At 39.5% G+C, this 23,067-nt stretch overlaps 1 protein-coding gene across 9 annotated transcripts in view; it reads left to right on the forward strand.

The window, feature by feature from the left end:
* The window catches only part of INPP4B (inositol polyphosphate-4-phosphatase type II B), a 315,749-nt gene that overhangs the window by 41,848 nt on the left and 250,834 nt on the right, over positions 1 to 23,067 (forward strand). The window contains exon 2 of one of the 9 annotated variants that reach the window (XM_048303083.1): positions 1,364 to 1,419. The exons of the other annotated variants lie outside the window; for them this stretch is intronic. The gene's annotated coding sequence lies outside the window, so the exon portion shown is untranslated. The remainder of the gene's footprint in view (positions 1 to 1,363; positions 1,420 to 23,067) is intronic. 9 annotated transcript variants of the gene reach the window in all.

Genomic DNA, 23,067 nt, shown 5'->3' on the forward strand with positions numbered 1-23,067 from the left:
GACGTGGTAGTCTAATGTGAGAACTTGAGTAATCCTTTTTGATGATAGCTATATTGACATTGTGCTTTTAAGGACAAAAAATATAAATCACTATTATTAGAAGAGTGGAAAGGAAAAAAATCCATTGTTTGCTGTCTGTAACACTGGCTATTCTTCATGATATCAACATCCTTTAGCTGAATCACAAATAGTATATACCCAGGGTCTGCTCATAACATACACAGGTCTAAATCCAGGATTACTCCACCAAATCCACTGGAATAATGAAAACAAAATCTCACAGCTAAATGAGGCATTGTAGCAATGTTCAAGATGAAATTTCAGACCTTGACTACAACTTTTTAGTTTGATTTTGTAACTAAATCTGTTATAAAGAATGGTATTTTCTCTTTCTTTGTTGTATAAGGCAATTATATGCCTAATATGAAGGGCCTGTTAAAATAGGCTCTGACCCTGGCATGCAGTGGAAAGAGTTGCACGAGCTGCTGAGTGCCCTCGTTTGTCATTGGCTTTATTAGGAGTTTAGGCCACTCATCTCCTGGAATGAACAAGCACTTAGTGTGGAATTGCCCTTTTTCCTACCCTTTCTGTCTGATACTATGGACATGCTTCTGTAGTTGCCTGAAAATAGCACTGGACTGCAAAGAATTGAGGATAGCGTGCAGCTTGAGATGCTCACCTGTTAACAGTAAGTACTTATAATTGGCTTCCAGGATATTTTTGTACTGTATGAACCAGCAGTTGGATGGAAATGATTGTACTGCTGGGCAGAGTGTGTATTTTGTTGGAAAGATTTTTCAATGTGATATAGTGACTTATCTTAATATAGTGATGAATGTGCACATATGGTACATTTTTAAAGCAGTGTTTGCTTTCAAAGCACTGTTCAGGAGCATGTGAGAGATCTCTGTATGTTAGCAAACAAAAGGAAACAGTAGGATGTAAAGGTTTCTCTGGCTTGAATTTTATCCAGCTGCATTCCCCTGGCTGGTAATGGTCTGACAAGTTTAATGTAGGTGACAACAAGCTCATGGCCACCCCTTTGTCACACCTTCATGAATTATCATTCTGCTGTGTGACTTGCAGAAACTATTTTTAGTGAAGGGCTTTAAATTTGAAACTACTCTTTTCTATGCCACACTCCTCCAAGTGCCCTGTTTTCATGGGAGCCTTGGCATTTTGTGAAACCATTTACAGATGTGTTTGGATCAACTTTGCAACAGTGAAGAAAGGAGTGGGAGAGTTTTGTGGAAATCAACTGCTAGGTCCACTCAGGCTTTTGAAATTTAAAGCTGCATTTTGAGAAACTTGGAGAGTGAGACACAAATTAATGTCTTGTTGCTGAAATTATTTATGCTTGCAGGAAATAAATGGGAATTCCCCTTGAAATGCTGCAGTTTGATGGAGCCAGTTAAATAGGTGGGTGATTTTCGCTCTACGTCCAGGTCAGTGCTAGAAAACAGCATCTTATTCTGGTTTCTTTGTTTAAACAAGTTTTCAGAATTTGCAGGAGTTATGGGAGAAAGCAGGAGATTTGACAAATTTTAGCTTATAAAAAGACTAGTGACATGATTAATTTTCAAAAGTAATTAATTAGATTTCAAAAGGTGATTTTATCTGGTAATTTCTTTAATTAGGGAGATCACAATAAGAGAGAAACTTGGAAATGGAAGTCAGACAAATGAATCTGATCACAGTATGATTGGGCAGTGAAGTCCAAGTGTGGTGAGATACAGCAGCAGGTGCTTAGTTTTAAAATGTCACAGCGTAGCAGACTCAGTACAGAGACCACTGAGTGATTAAAGGGCAGTGTCTTACAATGGATCAAACTAAATGATGTAGCACTTCCTAGTCAGCTTATATCCCAGGAATTTGTAAAACAGTCACTTTCAGAGGCTTCATCTGTTGGGTACTATAAAGGACAGCTTCTTTGACAAAGACAAATCTCTCTGGAATCTCATATCCATGTTTCAAAAGATGCAATTTATAGGCATACTAAGTAAAACCAAAGCAATTTGTGTGCTGTGAGGACAGAAGTGAGTGTACTCTGTACACTCATCTTATATCATCCTAGAAATGAACAGGTTTCCGTCTAAAGCAGATTGTTGACATATAAAGTCATAGTTTAAATTTTGAGAGCTAGTTTGCCAGTATAATAACAAAAAATAGTCTTGATAAAAGTTATTAAGGATCTTAATAAGCATGGTTGCCAGTTTTCTGCTCTTTGCTTGAATTAGCAGAGCTTTCAGTAGGCAGTGTGTGAAAGATATGTCCCAAACAGCACTGATGAAGACGTTTCTATTTTGTTGCTGGAATCTGACTTGGCTTATGGCTTGACATGCAAGAAAAGTCAATTTGGTGTTTTGGAAGATCATCTGAATGCTGAACTATTAACTCCAGAGGTCACTGTCATGAAGCAAAGCCTGATTTGCTACTATTTGTTAACTGCTCTCAGGGGCACATGCATGTCTGTATATACAAATACTTAGAGTTTAATGGCAGACTCTCATTTTAGTTCAGATGTTCAAAAATTATGCTACTTGTATAAAAAGAACCTTCTCTGTGAAATTGCACTTATCTGTGCTGTAAATCTTGAGTAGTGTGGGAATAAATTTTCAGTGTAGGGAGAAAATGTGGTTAATTCTTCCACTTTTTCATATTCAGATGCAGGACAATAAAGATGTTAGGCATCTTAAGGATATTTATTTTATTTGGTCTGGCAGTAAAGTTAGTTAGTTTGAACTGAGACACAACCTAGCATTTGCTGGTGTTAGTGAAACTTTTTTCCTTTGTAGACTTCAGTGTGGTTTTGTGTGGTATGGGTAGGTGGGTGGTTTTTTTGTTGTTCCCCCCCCACCCCAGTCGGTTCCCTGCCATATTGCATTGGTTGTAGATGGCCAAGTTATAGCAGTGAGGGGTCTGCAAGTGTGGCCTTTGTGAAAAAAGGTCAGGGGCTCTGCACCACAGGACACAGCTGTGCCCACCAGCAATGCAAGTGGTGCCTCTGGGAAGACATATTTAGGAAAGGGAAGTGGGAGAAATAGCCTTGAAAACACTAAAATCAGAGAAGGAGTGAATCTGCTCTAGGTAGAGGAGACTATACAGGGGGATATGGATATACTCTGAATGATCTGTAGCCCATGGCCAGCCCATGTTGGAGCTGGTTCTTCTGAAAGGAGCTGTAGTCCATGGAGAGGATCCATGCTGGAGCAGGGGAAAAGCATGAGGAAGAAGGAGTGGCAGAGAGGAGCTGTTATGGACTGACTATAACCCCATTCCCTATCACCCTGTGCCACTTTAGGAGGTGTGGACAAGGAAGTTAAGTAGTTGAGGATGAAGGAATATGAAGTTGTACCTTGGGAAAAAGGGGGTTGGAGGAAGCTGGTTTAGTTCTTGTCTTTGTTTCTTATTATCCATTATCCAAGTCTATTTTAACTGGCATAAACTTAAATTCATCTTCCTGGGTTGAACCTGTTTTGCCTGTGATGGTTATTGGCAAGTAACCTCCTTGTCTTCATCTTCACCAATTAGCATTTAAATTTTATTTTCTCCCCCAGTCCTGCTAAGAAGAGGCAATTATAGAGTGGGTGGGTGGGTGGCAGCCTGACCAACCACAGATACGATCCCCTGTGGGAAGTGTATTTTGCTAATACCTTCCTGTGCAAAGTTCTCAGACCTTGAGTTTGTGTGTGTGGGCTGTGTGTGCTTGCCAGGAAGTGGCAGATGTGCCTTTGCATCCTATGAACACACTCAGTTTGGCTTAAGATTTTGAAGACAAGTTTAAAGAGTAAGTCCAAATGGTTATGCTATCAATAAAAACAAGCTTTCCTGTAACGTATGTGAAAGCTTAACATAAATTACGTTGTTACAGCATTTATCGCAAGTGTAATGTGTTACTAACAGTTGGCAAAAAAAGCCTGAAAGTAAGATTTCAGATTGACTCATAAATCAATAACCAGAGAACCACATGCAAGGTAGAAATAATAGAATAATGACATAATCCTGAATTTCTGATGTGAATTACATTGTAATGCAGCTGTGAAAATGTTATTTGGGTTTTCATGGCATAGTTGTATGTAAATTCTGCCATAAAAACATGAGAATGTATCAGAGAATCTTATATGCATCAGGCAGGCATACACAATGTATTTTCACCCTTTCATAGCTGTAGAGTTTTAGTATTTTTCACTCAAATTTGATATTTTTAAAATATTCTTACAGAATGAGATTGCTTTTTATATATTGAAGCTGTGGAGTCTTTTCTGATCTGTTAGAATATGAAGTTTTTGTGTGTGTGTGGTTTAGCATTCTGTAAGTCAGTGATCTCTCCAGGGCATCTTGAAATAAAAGTGTCTCTTCTGGCTAAGGATGTACTTACTATAAACCATTTTTCAGCAGTGATTTTAATTTTCTAGAGCATGCTCTGTGTCAGTTTAAAGACTGAGCAGCTGAATAAGTGCTGCTGCACAATGTAGCATAGCTTTGGGATTGAATGTCATTGCTCAGTGTGGTTTTTTTCTGCCTATAAACTACATGTATGATATTAGTTATGAGCACATTCTGCAATATCTGCAAGCTGAGGAGCAGGTAAGTGAATCTGTGTTCGTAAGTTTCAGTGAAATATGTTGTTGCTGTGTTGGTAAGATTTTGATTTGCAGTAGGAAGTGTGCTAAATGGAGAAGAAAGTGGAAAGATTACGAAAGTGTGGTACAGGCAGGTCTGAAAGCCTTATCACCCCCTTTCATGGTTCAGAAGTCTCAATGTGTTTCTGAGTGTTCTCAGCCCCAATGTTGCCTGTGCTTTTGCCTGCGCTTAACTGGGATGTGAGTTGTCCTCTGACTGTTGGAATGTTAGGTCTATACAATATACATGTGCATATAAATGTATAGCTATCCATAAATATGTAAATATCAGGCAGTGTTTAGTGAAGGACTCAAACAAATTTGGTTGTGTTGAGAGGAGAGGTGTTGCCACATGGGCTTTGAACCTGCCTTAGTGTGAGGTATTTTCCTGTTACTGTAGACATGCATTCAGGTCAGTGAGAGATCTTATATATGTTTAAAGTCCCTTACTTATGTTTGGTCTTTTTTAAAGAACCAGTTTTGCTCCTCCTTATGTTATACTGTGAAGGCATTTTGGAAAGCTTACATTTTTGCATGCCTTAATTTAAATAGGTTTTTTTGGTCGAGATTTCATGATGGTTTTAGCCATTTTGAATTGGGATAATGCTGTGCAGAGAACTCTGTGCTAGCTGAATGCTGTAAACTCTAGCTTTAGAACCCTGCTGAGCGTGATGTACATAATGCCAATACAAAGCCCTGTGATAGCAGAAGGCCACCTCTCCTTGGGGTAGCAAGAGCACACTGGGATTTTGTTTCCGAGGGTCTGTGCAGTACCACTAAGGTCTGTGAGCTGACTTTTGCTGCAGTCTGCTTTCCAACAGTACTTGAAAATGCAGTTTTTAACCATTGAGGGATGGGAATAATCTTTTGCTCCTATTTTTACTATGAACTGAAAGATTTTATATCTCATTTTCCTTCTTAACAGGATCCTGGCAAGCCCTACTTCTCTTTTGCCATCTGATTCCCTCCATTTTCTTGCTGCTTCTCCTTCCCCATTCCAGATATGACTGACTTACTCTCCACATAATAAAGCCCTCTCCTCCCTTCCACTGCTCTTGGAGTCAGACCTTTCTTATAACCTGTTCTCACTTAGATAATCCATTCTGTCTCCTGGTTTTCCTCAGTGTCTGCTTTCATCTCTTGCTTAACTTGTTCCACGCCTTCCTTTCCTTTAGCTTTTCCATGGCGTAAGCAGGCTTAATGACGCTCCTTCCTCTTTTGTGCCTACCTGTCCTTGACCTGCCTGCTTCACCAGCTGCGCCCACTGCTCGGTTTGATATCTGAAGTATTGCTTTGTTTACAGTGTCCTCCATTGCATTTCCCCCCCCCGAATCCTCCCCGGTCCTGTTGCTATTCCTTGCACTCTACAGAACAGTCTTTTACTAATCATTGAATAAACTCTTCCAAATGAGAGCTGGGAAGCATCTCTTGTTCGTGTCTGACTGACAAAGGCCAAAAAGGAGCCACAGCCAGGGGGTGAGCTAGTGTTGGAAGCAACGGACACTGTCAACTTCTTCCATTGATTTTATTCTTTTGAGGGATTGATGCTTTGCTGTACCTAGGGTCAAAGCATATATGAGAGAATGCTACTTTAAACTGAATGTTCCTCAGTATTAAGTTGCATCTAGACCTGCCTCAATACCTGTTTGTCCAAACTGCTCTTTCATCTTGCCTGTGCATTTAGACCTCCTCCTGTGCATTTAGCTGTGAATTCAATTTCAGTGGGAATCAAACAGCTGCTTAATCTTTTCTGTCAAGTTCTTTCTCCCATTGCTTTTGATGGCTGAAGCAAACATCACTTCTCTTCCTGCTGCTCATATAGTTTTTAGCATTGCTTTCAACAGGAATGTGTTTCTAAGTATTCCTGTTCTGGCTATCTTTGTGCTTTACAGATTCTTTTTAAGATAGACAGCTCTTTCCTGCTCTGTATCACCTAGAAGTCTGGACTGGGCTAATCTAATATTGCATTTTCATTTACTGAAATGTCCTTCTGCTGTTCTTGGTAAAGCGGACATTTGGTTATAACCATTAGACCCATTAGACCTCTTGCAAAACCAATTATTCTCGGGGTATTTTTTTGACCATCACTCTTTCCTTTGCATCAGACGCTTGTGTCCCTCCTTTTGTAAGCTTTTTGTTTTCACTGTGAAGATTTTTCCCAGTCTCCAGTACCCTTCTTGTTCTGAAGTTTTCTTTAAAGTTCTGATGCTGTGTCCAGCAGACAACAAATGTGTTCATAAATCTGTCAAACCAGCAAGGAAGTACCAAAACAAGACACTTAATAAAAAATGTAATCTCATTATCTTTCCCAAAGTTCTGCCTTTAAAAATCATCTTTGCTATAATGTTTGCCAGAAGTTCACAATGATAATGTTTTTATTTAATGTTCATGGGCTCTTGTGTAATCTGAGGTGGGTTTGCATGTCTGTGGTGTGTAAACTCTCCAGCTTTCTTGTTTATCATCAGTGTTCTGTATCTGTCAGTGGTTAATACTATAGGGTCCTGTGATCCCTGATCTGCATTTGTAAGCCCTTGGGTGATAAATATAAACTTTTAATCTGAGCAAATCCCTGAATTTTAAGTGTTATCTAATAGAATTAGCTCAGTTTAATTTTTTAAAAATTGTTTTGTTCTCTGCTATCCCTGCAGCAATTGGTGTATTTTAATTGTGTAATAGATCAAATTGTATGTGTTACAATTACATAATTGATGGTAATCAAGCACTAGTCTTGTTTAGACTAGATAATTGTGTAGATAACTGTATTTAACAAAAGGTTATTGAGCATCCCCATGTGGTTCTGTCTCAGTTCAGTGGCTCTTACTGGATTTGGTGCTACTCTGGCAGTTCTCAGAGTCTGTCAGATCTTTTTGTTGAACGGCTTCTCACATGACTGCAGAGAGTCCTGGGAATGAGTGCGCATTCACTATTTGAGATAAATTTACAAGATCAGTACTTGATTAGCTTCCATACTGTGCTGTTTTGGGGACTTGGGGGGCAGTACTTGCAATGCAAGCTATGGTTTTCAAAGAGGACTCTGATAGCTGTCTGGTTTGGGTTAGAGGATAGCTAATACTGATAGCTATACTGGAGACAAGAAAGGCTTTGAAATGCTGTGCACAAGTCCCCAGCAGAAATTGTGTAGCAGTCTATAACTGAGTAGACAGCAAGTGAAATATTTGGTATTTATCTCTTTAAATATTAGCTTTTAACACATGAAAGAAACCTAGGGATGGAGGAAGGCTAATAATACCAGTGTATTAACATGCTGCATTAAGAGATGACTCCTGCTGCCGTCTGTGAATCTGCGCTGAAGGGAATCACGGAAACATTTTGGTTTGTGTTTTGAAGTTGGTGTCAACTGTAGCTGGAAGAGCTTCTCGGCCTATGAAACTGTTTCGCTGCACAATGCATGCCAGTGAAGGACCTCTTAGGAAAACAAAACTGTATCAAACCAAGCACAGAACTGCCATGTTTGATTATGTTAGTCTGAACTGGGATATTACTCTAAGAGAATATGCTGTGAAAGATTAATCTTGGCAGTAGTATACCTACATTTCTTTATTGCTGAGTGACTAGTAATCAAAGAAAGAACCCCCCACATTTTATTTAAAAAACAAGCAAGCAAAAATAAACCACCTCAAAATACACGACTCACATCAGATTTCTTCTGTTTCAGGTAGTAAACTTGTTTGTGAAGATACTGTTGCTAAACTCCTCATTCACTGAAAGTGATCTGTGCCTGATATGAAGTATTATTTGTACTTCATTTTTCTGTTGTATGGATAGTGTAGCCTGTCTGCCAGTCTGTGCGTGCTGGGCTTTTCTATTGCATCAGCTTGTCTCACTTCAACCTCCGTTTAAGCTGCTTTAAATTTTGTTTATAAGGGAAACTGTCAGTAGATGGCAGCAGCAATCTCCTCAGATAATAGTTTTAGGTTACCAGCCTAGGATGAACATCTTATATTAATGTTAACTAATCCTAAAGAAAAACACTCTACTGAAGTAATTTAGTGTGGGCAAAACTCGCTTTTATTCTTGGCCTAAAGCAGGATTTTGAAGCCAGGGGCTGCTGATTAAACTCGCTTTAGACTTTCATGAGCCAGCTTACGAGTGAAGAAGGAAAGTCAGAGGAGTCTGTGTACAGCTAGAGACATCTTGCAGCTGCAAAGTGATTGATGGCAGCCAGCCCAAGGACCTCGTGGGTGGAACCCAATAGACCATTAAAGATCTTTGGGCAAGGCTGCTTTCCCCACCATATACTCATTAGTGAAGGTTGTTTAGCACGAGGGGGAGAGGGGCTGTGCATATGTATATATGCATGTACACACATGCACTTCAGGGTGCTGCTCTTTAAGTTGCATTAGTGATCCTAACTAGCTCTAGTGCTTGCTGCTGCAGTGGCTCCCAGGTCTGAAAGCAGGCTGATCTCAAGGGCCAGAGGGCCCAGCCTGCCACATCCTCTGCTCCTTTGGGAAGTGAAGCATAAAGGGTTGTTTTGTTCTGTCCACCTCCTTTCCTGAGAGGGGTTGACATAGGATGTGTTTTGTGGCTGCCAGAAGGTGCCTGAGGGAGGGGCTGTTTTACTCCTCTCAAGGCCCCAGCTTGAGATGCCGTGGCCTGCATGCTGTAGGGATGAAAGGTAACTTTTCTGAGTCATCTTGACACCAGCACGGGGATATCATGAAATAGAGGAGAGCAGCAAGGCTTCAGGCATCTGGTTGTGCCTAGAAGAAAAAGGCCAGGTTTTTTACCCATCTCTCACTCTGAGATGAGATTTTCATTTTTCCCTGAAGAAGTTGAATACCTCTGATTTATAAGAAAGGCTGTAGTGCTATCCTACCCTCACATTTGGGATGTCAGCAGCTATTGACTGTTAAGGGCAAAATGGTGCCTTCTTGTTCAGTATCTCCAGTGAGCACTATTTACTATCCCCATTCTTTTTCTGACCAGCCCTGAGAACTGAGCTTAATGCTCCACAGTGCCACCAGAGCTTATTTGCTGCGTGGTGAGAGCTAAATTTAAGTCCAGTGTTATAAAATCGGTTGTGCTTTGCCAAATGTGTACAGGCTGTACTTATCAGCACTGAATTTCACTTAATATTTGATCACTTGGTGGAGATACTGAGAGCCATTAGCTCTGCTTTCAGTTATCACCTTGGTATACACATTGTTGTACCTGGGCATCTATTAATAGAAGATATTTGTCTTTTATGCCTTTGCAGTGTAATTTTTTCAAGCAATTGGCCAAGGACCTTGTAAACATTTTTTGAAAGAAATGTGTGCTACACCAGCGCTTCTGATTACTCTACCAAGTTTGTGACATGTCACTTCTACAAAACCTGTTAACTCCTTACCTTCCTATTATTTTATTTTTATAAATTTCTCTTCTTTTACTCCGTATTATAATTTCCACCCATTAGTCCACCACAGTGGAGTTCCTCATTAGAAAGGTTTGAAATCTGCTATTATGTGCCTGCTTGTAGAAGATTAGTAATACTAGCTACAGGCAAGGATTGGCCAAGATATTAACCAAATTTTAGCTTTTTAGGGTAAGTTAAATACTTTTTTGGGAACTGAATAGGTTACCTAGATTAATCAAAAATTCGCATACTTAGAGCATTTTTCTAGCTATCTAATAGAAGTTCAGAAGAAGTGAAAGATGCGGAAAACCATCTGTAGCTGAAATCATGCATGCTCTATTTTCCTTTGTAGAAAGAAGGAGACAATGGCAGACTTTATACATTAAGAGAATTTCTAGGTTTGGGAGAGTTTGATTATGTGGTCTTGTGGGTGAATTTTTTTCTAGTCTTTTTTTAGCCAAATTTTTTTACTTACTGTTAAACCCCACTTAGTGGGGTTTTTTGATAGTGTGTTTTTATTTTGTGGGGGTCTTGGTCATTGTTTTTGTGTGTGTGTGTGTTGGTTTGTTGTTGTTTTGGTTTTTCTTTAATCACATGCATCTGGCTTATATGCTTACTCAATTTCTTAGACTTTGGCTCCCCTCACTCTTTGAAATGTCTGCCTGATATTGAATGTGTCTGTAGACCTTTGCCATTGACCTTTTCTTTAGGCAATATTTATAAAGACTAGAACAAATGTGGAACACAAAAGCTCCTGAAACAAAAATGGATATCTATGTACTGTTTCAGAAGGGTATAAAAGCCTTCCTAATATAAAAACATTCTGAAGTATTCCCATGAGAGAAGATATGCCTGAGCATTAGCCCTGATGTCTCCTTTTTCTCACAGCCTTACACATGAGCACTAATGGATCAGCTCTTTAGAGAATTGCAATGAATTCTATTTCTGTTAAGTGCATTGCAGATACCAGTGCAGCATGGCGTGTGTGTGACAAGCTCCTAAGTCCTACCCACCTCAAGTGGTTTGATTTCATTGGAGTAGGGATCATGGGATGCAGCAGTACTGCTTTTTTGCAGGAGTTATTTGGATGATGCAGGTTTGTTGATGTGCTACACAGTTGAAGGAGAAAATACCCCTAATATAAATAGCCAGGAACACACCACCATTTCGAAATTAGTTGCTGGAACTGTTTTTAGTTGACAGAGTCTTTGATTTTTATAGATGTCTCCTAGATACATAGACAGCTTAAATAAACACTTTACTGTGACACTTTATTGTGCCATAAATTGAGTCTCTCCTGATGTGAGAGAATTTGCTGAAAGTCCTTGCAAGGAGTTTAAAAGATAAAGCGAGACAGCTTCTGTAGTTTCAATGCTTCCAGATAGTTGTTTATTAAGTCTTACCAGAGGAACTGAGCCACTAGCGTGATCCAGGTACAGCATGGAAAGAGGCAAAGTAGGAGTGAGAGCGAGAAAGCCTAATTATCAAGATTTACACAGCCTTTTAAAGACATTTTAACCAATAGTTACTAAAAACGTACATTATTTTTACTTTCTTACCAATTATTCAGTAACACGACTAGGAACTGCGGAATTTTCTATCCAATCAATCCAAACTACTTTTACTGCAGAATATGGAGTGGTAGAAGACGGAGAAGAAGGTCTAGAGAACAACAACAATCCTCCATTTTGATATTTTTTACTCTTATCTATTTGCTATAAAGAGAAGCCTAAAACCTCTAAATTTTTCACCCTGTGACAATCTTACATAGTAGTCTATCACCTAATTCACACCACTGTATTTTCTAGTTGTTGTCAGACCGTTGGTAATTTTTTCCAAGGTTTGAAGCTAAAACAGTGTTGTTCAGGGGGGTAAAAAGCCTTAAAAACAGGCAGAGAAATATTCTCGGCACTCTGGGTTTCTACACTGGGACATTTTGAGGATTAGTAGTCAGTGTAGTCTGAGATAACAACGGGATTCAGTGAGGCCAACCTGTTTGGCTTTTTAAAGAAATAAAGAGAGTGTATGATCAGTTTTTACTGATGAGGTTTTCTGTATATGAGGAACACTTTCTGAATGATAGTTTGGTGAGTAATCAGTGATACTTGGTCTGGGTTTTATCAAAGCTTTGATAGCTTCCATTTGCTGAATATGGTTTTAATACCAAGTATGGCCACCTTGAGCAAAGCCAATTAATAAACTGATGAATTCTTTGGGATACATGCAGCAATAGGGTATTACCGCAGGCCTGGTTCCTATGGTATATCACCGTGTCCCGCAGCCATAGGGAGGAGGAGGAGGAGAAGATCCAGCAGGCAGGAATTGTGCAGCAAGATTGATTTATTTAATTATTTTACAAACCTTTTATAGACTTTTTTCTTCATAGTCTAATTGGACAAAGGATCAGCCACCCCTTGGGGGTGATTGGCCAAAATCCTAAAACATCCATTATCAAAATATTTTCTATTATACCATAAACAAGACTTTCCAAGGTTGCAGGTGGCTTGGTTGTTTACATTCCCTGCTACCTCTTCTGTGAGAGAGAAAAGTCTCTCACGGACTTAGGAAAATAACAAGAAGATCCTCACTAACAGCATTTTTGTACCTACAATAGGGAAATGTAATTTTTTAAGAAATTAAAATAGCTGAAGAGAGACAATAAAATGAGAAGAAGCATTAGGGTGGTATAGGTTTTTCTGGATGTGCCCTTCCTCTTTTTAAATGTACTGACACTACTTTTCTTCTATTTAGGAAGTTTTATATAGATTTTAAGGAGTTAGGACTAATGTCTGGAATGCTAGACACATGGCATCTACCAGAAGCCAAATTATTGTTTAGAATACTCTTAAATTCCTCTGCATTTCTCTTTAATGAGCACAGCAGCTTTGGTCAGGTGTGTGGGAAGTACTTCTGTGTTCCCTGAGTTTTGTGTTTGTTTCTACCTCTCATTCTTTTCTGATCCATGGTGCCAACATTGACCCTGCAAATCCCACTGAACACTTTGAAGACACATCTTGGATTTTAAAAATGGTTTTAAGGTATGGGTGCTTGCTTTGTTTTGTCTTGGAATCTTTCTGTGGTCACCAGTGATCACAGTATGATTGCATTGAAAAGGTGGGATCTTAAGCTTTTTCTGGTGCTGGTTGGAACAAATTGTGCTTCACTTATTTCACTTTCAGTTAACTTACATGTGGGGAAAATATCACCTCTATTCTCTAAGTTATAAAATTAATGTTTTGAAATAATTTTATGGTTGAGAACTGTGCTGGAAAGCTAGGATGCAAAGAGAACTCCTGTGGCATAAAAATAATTAACACTTAAGTTGTCACTATTAAGACTTAGGTGTTTAGCCTATTTAAAAAGATGTGACTTGAAGGGGAAAGAATGTTTTCATATATATTACCACTAAAATCTTTAAAGAATTATTTGAAATGCTCAGTAATCTAGACTGGAGAAAATTGCATGTGGGAAGTGGGAGGATAAGAGAAAAGGCCTCAAGTTGTGCCAGAGGAGGTTTAGATGAGATATTAGGGAAAATTAATTCACTGAAAGGGTTGTCCAGCATTGGAACAGGCTGCCCAGGGAAGTGGTGGAGCCACCATCCATGGAGATATTTAGGAGATGTGTAGATGTGGTGCTTAGGGACAGGTTTTAGTGGTAGGCTTAGTGGAGACTGTCACCACATACCAGTACGTAGCTGCAAACAGGATGGAGACCCCTTTGTTTACAAGGAGTCACACGGAAAAGAAGAGAGCTAATGGGTACAAGTTACTCCTGGGAAGACTCCTACTAGGCACAAGAGGAGAATTTTTTACAATGATATCAATTAGTTGGAATAATCTCCCCAAGGAAGTGGTGGATTCTCCAAATCTGGATACTTATAAAATTCAGCTGGACAGGTTGCTGAGCCATCTAGTCTAGATGGTGCTTTTGGCAAGAAAGGTTGGACCTAATGATCCTTGGAGTCCTTTGCAACCTGGAATTCTATGGTTCTAAAAAAGGCACTGTGGGTTCAGAATTTCTCTTCCTTCCCTCTCAGGGAAGACTCAGTGTTCTACCCTGTCTACTCTGACATGAGTTAAAATGTGTTTCTTGAAGACAGACACAAAAGCTTGGTATTTCACCTGAACAAATTTTCCTTGTTCTGGTTACACAGGTGGTTATCAACCTGCTTGCTTGCTTTAGACTATTACATACATTGATCTAATGCTAAACTACAGAAAGATTGCATATAATATCTCTGAAGGATGTGCAGATGGGCCATTCTGTTTCGCTGGTGTATTGTATTTCTGTCTTTGTTGGTAGGTTTAGTCTGACTACTTTTTCATTACAAGGGGTCACATGCTGGTGTGAATCCACTTTTAAGTAGATTCATATCTGAAATGTTCTGAATGTCTCTGTTGGGAACAACAGGTCTTTGTATTGTGTGAAGCAATAGGTCATGTTGCCTTGTGCCTGCCCCTTCCCACCCCTGACAAAATTGCAAACAAAAAGGTAGGATGAACTTTCATAACTTATTCAATAATGTGTCCTTTTTTATTCAGTGATCCATTATTTTGGTGTTCAGCCAGGCTGAATGAACTCTTGAAGTGTCATGAGACTAGGATCAAAAGTGTCATTTACAGGAATGTGTTGTTTGCCTTTTAAATTTTATTTTATTAATGGAGAGTCGGATTTTAGAATGTCTGTGCTCCCCCATGCCCTAGTTCCATAGCTGATGCAAATATTTTTTTGTCTAATCTATGAACTGCCTATGTTTCAGCCCCTATGTCACTATTTTCACATTTCAAAATTTAATTTGCTTTGTGGGGAAAGGTTTCCAGTTTCTTCCTGCTTGGTGCTGGAAATAAGTTGGATAAATGTCTGACCTACTAATGATTTTGTCCTCTTCCAAAACTTGTAAGGAACTGGAAATATTCTTCCAAGATGTTTCTTTAGCTGCCACATAAGTAACAGGGAATCCAAATCTTTTTTTGCATATGTACAAGCTAATTTGAATGTTTTCAATTCTACAGTATTTTAAATGTGCTTTTTTTGTTGAATGAAGGAATGTTCTTCTAATTATTTTTCAAAAGAGGTTTTGAGTACATTATGTAATTTATATAAAGTAGGTAAATTAAGAATGAGGTAGAACTATAATTAATTTGTTACTTGATTTCTTAATTGCATACTCAGTTATTTTTTAATTATATGCCCTATTCTCCACCTTCCTTTTAGAAGGTGATAATTTTTGAGTGTAAATCTCAAAATTGAAAGAGTCTTTATAATGATTATTTCACTGCTCAGCTGTATTCTTAAGCCAAGTATTTGTGGTTGCACATTTTAAAATATTGTTCCCTGCTCACTGTGTAGGGAAACACAACCTGAAAGAAAGGTCTAGCTTCTATGAATGATTTGTATGTAACTATTAGAGGCTAAAAAACACTAAGCAACAGAAGTGCGCTTATGCATGCTAGAAATTCCAGTTAAGGAGATGGGAACTGTGGTTCCATGATCTTCATCTCTCTCTGGTTATCATGAATGAGGATTTTCTGAGTGACCCTGCTCTAACAGATATATTGCTTCATGTGCATCTTCTGTCTCTCTGCTTCATGGAAGAGGTCACTAAAGACAAGGAAATTTTGCCCTAAATTCTGCATTCCACCACTTTAATGTTTGCTATTCCTGTATGTGTCCTTGTCAGAAAGCAGTTCTTATCCCTGAAACAAGATGATAATAGTTTTTTTTCCTGGTGCTAGACCTACCTAAATTGTGACTGCTGTCTTCTAGGGCAGTCCTGAAAATTTACACTGAAACATCACACCTAGGTCAAAATGTCCTTTCACTGGAATGACGAAATCTTGCTGGTGTCAGCTTAAGATCTCTAATTTAGACTTTCTACACCTTTTCCCATTTGTATAGGAAAACTAAAATATCACTTGAGTCCACTTTTAAGATATTGTAAGACTTTTCCTATTTAAAGTTAGGAGCCTATACTGTTAAAGTCAGAAGTGACTTTTAGAATTGCGTAGCTAGAAGAAAAAAGGCCTGGTATTAAGTCTTATATGTGATTTTTGTTTATTGCTTTAAGGTGTCCACAAGGGGAATTTCTGATTTTTTTTTTTTTCTTGGAACAACCAGTGAAATATGGAACTGTGTGAAATATCTCCTCAAAGAAGTGGTGTTCTTAAATGTTGCTGGCTCCTTCTCCTTTCTTTCCAGTCTTGCAGGAGTTCCAAAGCTGTAAATACTCAAATGTTCTACTTGTACAGGAATATATATTTCTGATCCAAAGTGGATAGGAGACTGTTGAAGGAAGTCAGCTCTTGCCTATTAAGTAATATTGTTGTGGCTTGTGAAATAGGAAAATGGAATATGTGAAACTGCAGCTTTCATTTTGATGTATTACTGGCTGCTACGCCTTTCAGAATTATAAAAGACATACTTAAATATGAATTGGAGAATAACGCCAAGAGGAAAAAAAGTTACTTTTTGGCAGTGGTTTAAAATAAATTAAACTTTAGAAATGTTCAGAGTCAGGTGTTCCCATTTTGATTCATTCCCTTGCATTAATATGTTTCCAGTATTTTTTGTCGTAAGTGACCTTTTCCATTTCAAATTAAAAAGAAAATGACAAATTAGAGGCAAAGCTGTTTCTTATTTTCTCCTCCCACTCTGAAATAGGAACATCTTCAAGTTCAGTAAGTAAGCAAACATTTACAATGGGGGGGGGAAGTAGAATTTTAGAGTGAGATGTTCCATAAAACTGGAGTAAATGCAGGACTTTCAATTAAATAGTAACTATAGAATTCTATTTTTCTTTGAAAATCAGGTGTATGTGTACATAGGTAGTGTTTGTGGTCTGTTCTTGGTTCTTTTGGGTATGTTTGTTTGTTTATTTGCTTTTTGTCTTGGGCAGCTCTTTTTGCCCGTTTCTTGGAATTTGAGATCTGAAGGCTGTAGATAGAGCTGCCCTTAGGCCAGGCCACCTTTCAGGAGCCATGGAGGCCTTGGCTTCTAGGTAGGACTTGCCAGACCACCTTAATGAGTTGTTTTGCGTTCTCCAGATCAGCGGGTTGTAAGAGAGCCTAAATTCTGATTAGCTCAGTTGACGTGTAACACACTGTAGCGGGTTGAGTTTGAAACCGGGCAGAAACACCAATTAAATGTAGTGGTTTTGATTCAAAATATTCATTATTTACTTATTTTCCTTCTGTGAGATAAGAATTAGGAGAAAAGCAAAGCAGGCCACAAACCTTAAACAGTTGCAGTACAATGAAAGAGCTTTATTACTAACAGAATTAAAAGTAAAGAGAAAACAACAAAACAAAATTAAAGTAAATTTCCCCCCCCCCCCCCCTTCTTTCCAGCACTTCTCTCCTTTTATCCAGCTCACACAAGGGATAACAGAACATGGGATGTTAGTCAGTGTTGCAGTTCTTGAAAAGTCTCTCTCTTATGCTTAAGGAAAAAAGGGTTTTCCTTCAGTTGCACGTGGTTCCCAAACTGCCACCAATAGCAGACCCGCCCGGAAACAAACAGTCTGCTATGTGTAGAACATCTCTCCCATGAAGAATTTCACAGTTCTTTCACACTACAGAACATGGGCCATCACATGGGGTTATTCATCTTTTTAAGGATAAGTTATTTTGGCCTGCACACAGAGGCTTTTCTTCGCCACAAGTCTCTAACAGCCTCTTACTACTTCTATATAGCCTGGCATAGGCACTCTTCACAAACTTCATAGGCACACGAAGATACTCCATCCCCCCATGTTCTTCAAATGGATTAAAGAGACAAACAGTTTGTGGTATTACAGTTTCTTACCACGGCATGCAAGAAGGTTTCTTTTAAGCTGCGCGCCAGAATCGCGGCACCGCCCTCTTTTCTCCTGTCGCCATGCTCAGCTCCGTCCCACGGGACTCACTTCTCTTTCTCTCTGACTCTGAAGCCGCCATGTTGAAGGGTGTTCTTGTTCGGGCTTTACGGTGGGGAAAGCCTCGCTCCCTCTGTGCTGCTGGCTGCGTGGTGTCCTCTTCAGTTCAGCACGAAGTGTGCTGGCTGCAGACAGGAGGCTCTGCCGGCTCCCGCTGGCTCCGCCGGCTCCACATGGAGAGGAGAGGGACCCGCCTGTCCCCAGAAGCCGCGCTGGATGGGTTTAGCTGTGAGCAGTCCATGGCTGGTTTTAGCTGCCTGCGGCTCTGAGACAGTCCCCCTCAGTGACCCAGGGTCCGTGCCGCAGCGATGGGAAAGGGGGAAAGGGGCAGTGGCCCCGGCCCGGCCCAGCGGGGCCGGGAGGCTCGGAGCCCCCCCACCTTCCAGCAAGCGAGCTCCGACCAAAAAGGGCAAGTCCCGCCTTTCCGTGCGGTTTAAATATGTAAATTGTGAGAAGCGTAATTGGTCTTAAAGACTGTCCATCAACTCAGGGTCAACCCAACACACACACTTGTACTCCTAGAAGGAGATTAAAATGAGCTGCTTCCTAACAATTCCCAAGCTCTTCAACATAGCAGTGTAAAAAGTGAGCAGCATTATGGCCACATCACTGTTCATTTGTGTGCATCAATGCAAACATTGATTAGAAATTGGAAGAAAGGTTAAGACTGTTCTCTCAACTACTCTCGCAACAGTTCTACATAGTTTGCCAACTGTTGGGGAGAATGAAAGTTTGGTAAGAAAGTTTCACAGATATGTAGGCTTGGCAGAAAGATCTCAGAATGTAGAAACTTAGCATGAGGTAGAAATGGAAGCAAGTTTTGACTTGAGAGAGTAAAAGGTGTTTTGCTGAAACACTGATCTCTGAATAAGTGAGAAGGCAAAGGTTGGAGATGAGTTGGAAGATTTTTATGAATAGGACAAAGGTATGTGACTACAAACAAAGACATGTTTTTCACCAAGTAAGTCAGTCTCAAGAAGAGCATAAGGAAATAGAAAACATGTCTTTTCCAAAAAGAGAGATATGGCAGGCAAAGAAGAAATGTCGAAGTAGGAAGAAAAAGAGAGGTCTGAGAATTTTCCATTGTGAGCTTAAGTTGTAACTTGCTCACTCTTGTGATTGGATAAGAATGACTATAATATGGTAATGGTAGTAGTCATGATAGGCTACAGGCAAATGTCAAGGTATCACTGTGTATGGTGCTTACTGCTTGTACTGTACGAAGATACTGAGCAAAGAAAACTATAGAATGCTTTGTAACTTGAACAGAAAGCGGCTCCCGGTATGCCTACGAGCTGTAGCTGACAGCTGTAGGGCTGGCTCTGCATACCCACTCCCTGAAACGCTGTAACTTCGCCTATGCAAGAAAGAGCTTTCAAGAGAGCCGCCTGAAGTGCAGACAGCCTTTGTGAAACTTTGTCCTATAGCCATCGTGGTGACAACTTCTGCAGCTGATTCCTCCTTTAATTAAAAACAGAAAAGAAAAGGAAAAGGTCTCAGTGAGAAGTCTTTAAATGGGATATTTGTAGCGGGTTGAGTTTGAAACCGGGCGGAAACACCAATTAAATGTAGTGGTTTTGATTCAAAATATTCATTATTTACTTATTTTCCTTCTGTGAGATAAGAATTAGGAGAAAAGCAAAGCAGGCACAAACCTTAAACAGTTGCAGTACAATGAAAGAGCTTTATTACTAACAGAATTAAAAGTAAAGAGAAAACAACAAAACAAAATTAAAGTAAATTCCCCCCCCTCCCTCTTTCCAGCACTTCTCTCCTTTTATCCAGCTCACACAAGGGATAACAGAACATGGGATGTTAGTCAGTGTTGCAGTTCTTGAAAAGTCTCTCTCTTATGCTTAAGGAAAAAAGGGTTTTCCTTCAGTTGCACGTGGTTCCCAAACTGCCACCAACAGCAGACCCGCCCGGAAACAAACAGTCTGCTGTGTGTAGAACATCTCTCCCATGAAGAATTTCACAGTTCTTTCACACTACAGAACATGGGCCATCACATGGGGTTATTCATCTTTTTAAGGATAAGTTATTTTGGCCTGCACACAGAGGCTTTTCTTCGCCACAAGTCTCTAACAGCCTCTCACTGCTTCTATATAGCCTGGCATAGGCACTCTTCACAAACTTCATAGGCACACGTTGATTCTCCACCCCCCCCCCATGTTCTTCAAATGGATTAAAGAGACAAACAGTTTGTGGTATTACAGTTTCTTACCGCGGCATGCAAGAAGGTTTCTTTTAAGCTGCGCGCCAGAATCGCGGCACCGCCCTCTTTTCTCCTGTCGCCATGCTCAGCTCCGTCCCACGGGACTCACTTCTCTTTCTCTCTGACTCTGAAGCCGCCATGTTGAAGGGTGTTCTTGTTCAGGCTTTACGGTGGGGAAAGCCTCGCTCCCTCTGTGCTGCTGGCTGCGTGATGTCCTCTTCAGTTCAGCACGGAGTGTGCTGGCTGCAGACAGAAGGCTCTGCCGGCTCCCGCTGGCTCCGCCGGCTCCGCATGGAGAGGAGAGGGACCCGCCTGTCCCCAGAAGCCGCGCTGGATGGGTTTAGCTGTGAGCAGTCCATGGCTGGTTTTAGCTGCCTGCGGCTCTGGGACAGTCCCCCTCAGTGACCCAGGGTCCGTGCCGCAGCGTTGGGAAAGGGGGAAAGGGGCAGTGGCCCCAGCCCGGTGGGGCCGGGAGGCTCGGAGCCCCCCCCCACCTTCCAGCAGGCGAGCTCCGACCAAAAGGGGCAAGTCCCGCCTTTCCGTGCGGTTTAAATATGTAAATTGTGAGAAGCGTAATTGGTCTTAAAGACTGTCCATCAACTCAGGGTCAACCCAACACAATATTACTTGTCAAGCACTAGCTAGCCATGTAGCTTCCTTAAATTCCTTCAGGTTCTCAGTGAAGGAAGACAATGACACATCCTTTGAATTCAATAATCAATTTGAGATTTTACTACTCTTTTGGTCAGGATGTCTCTGAAAGCTGGCTCAGAACAATATTTAGAAACTTTTTGTTATTGGTGAAACCTTGATATTCTGAGACCTGATGAAGTGAGATTCAAAAGTCCATAGGTATAAAGAAAAGAAATTTTTCTGTATTATCTGAACATTGCTTCATTCAAAAAGTGTCATTTGTATTTCACGTAAGTCTTACCTTAAGAAATAAAAAATGCAATTTTTATTTCTTCTTTAAAGAATGAGTATGTTTTTAGAATTCCATAATGCTGACTGCTTTAGTAGGCAAAGGGGTCTATTATATTGTAATTTAAAGTTAATGTAAAGTAAGAAAATTTAGAATTTTCCAAGTTTAATTTAGTTTCCTTTCTATTAAACAAATGTTTGCATTTAAGCAAAGCTCTCCAAAGGCATAATTTAGGCAACTTTATCTTGCAATCAGGGTCAATATACCTTTCTTCTTTGAAAATTTTAGGATGAATGGTGAATGTTAGTGTAATTCTTCCAAATTATGATAACCAAGCTGAATGATAACCAAGTCCAGCAAACGCAGCCCATTGACTTTACTATGAATTCTGTTTGGAACAGTGCATGGTGCCAAAAATAACATTCCTTCCAGCTGATATCCATTACTGTATCACACGACTGTCTTGTCTTTTTTGTCTGTATTGATGACATTAAATTTTGCGGTTGAGATGTATATTAAAGTGCAGTTTTGTTTGCTTGTATTCTTATTTAAGATGAAAGTTTTGTAGTACAGTTCACCTTGCTTTAATAGCTAAAATTCTATGCCAAATAATTTCTCTTTATTTTTACTTAATAACTTCATGTCAGCAATACATCAGGTTACACTTTGTTTGTAATTCCTGTTTGTCTACCAGTAATGTACGTTAGAATAACTGAGAAGCAGAGAAGTTACAAGACTCCCCAAGTTATTTCCAGAAGTCATTCTTTTTGACTTTGCTGAGAGTGCTGTGGACTAAAGGTTTTTGGGGTTATGCCCTTAGTGTAGGACATATTTGAGACGAGAACTCAAATTTAAACTCAACATTGCTGTGTGTTATATTGACTTTATGAGTGAGGTGTCCACATACTGTATGCAAGCTAATTATGTTAAATAGTCTCTTCAGAGGAAAAAAATTTTGAAATAGTACAAAACATGTTAAAATTAGAGAACTAAGTGAATGAAAGGGTTTTTAATGTAATTAAAACACTTGTTTTCAGACATCATGAAACCGATAAAATTTTATAATTGAGGTTATTTTTTCAAGGAGAAGACTGAATGACAAAACAGTGGAAAATGGAAAATAAAGTATGTGCTAAATATATCTATGGAGATGAAAAATATGTACTCAGAGATAAAATTCAATATGCTTTATTACATCAGGTGTATTGAGGATGATAAATGAGAGGTGACTAATCAAAATAAGCCTAGAAGAACATAAATATTGAAATTATTAAAAACACAGGTTTTTGTATTGAGCTAGGAATCTTGTATCTTTGGCTGGATAGGTTAGGAACATGTTGGAGGACTCTATAGATTTTCAGGACAGGTTTTTAGGTTTATTAGGGATTAGTTCACTTGTATTCTTGGTGGGATTTTTTGGTTGTGGGTTTGGGGTTTGTTTGTTTTTTTTTTTTTCCTGTGGGGAAAGCATATTCTAAAGTACTGAAAATCCTACTTCATGATCTCACTAGCTTGAAAAAAGGTCTTTCATTGCAATCTACCTATGGCAAGGTAGAGTAACATCCTTCAGGAGAAAAAACAAGTATGAAATAGAACAGAGCTATTTTAAAAGTGCATAATTATGATGGTTACAACAATACTAATGAAAGTATTATTTCAGATACTTGTTTCTGCATGGAGAGAGTTTGTGGATTAATTAAGGATTACCTCAGCTCTGGAATGTGATACACTGTTCTTTAGTAAGTCTGGCTTTATCCTTTACAGACCTCAGGAAGGCAGCAGTTTGACTGAGCCATTTCAGGTCTTGAAGTCCCTTTGTTCTATTTGTTCTTGCTTATTAATAATAGACTCAGTTGTACTGTGTGTACTTCTGCTTTGCTGCTGCTACTGACAGAGCCAAACAACAGAATAGGTTTGTTTTCCAGGAACTGAAGGCTAAATATTCACCCCTCTTCCATGCTTTTCATGGGATTCTAGAAAGACATAATCTGGCACAGTAGCAGCGGTTGATGGAAGTGTTCCTTCAGCAGCAGA

The sequence above is a fragment of the Corvus hawaiiensis genome, chromosome 5, assembly GCF_020740725.1.
Source record: "Corvus hawaiiensis isolate bCorHaw1 chromosome 5, bCorHaw1.pri.cur, whole genome shotgun sequence".
Classification (NCBI taxonomy): Eukaryota; Metazoa; Chordata; class Aves; order Passeriformes; family Corvidae; genus Corvus; species Corvus hawaiiensis.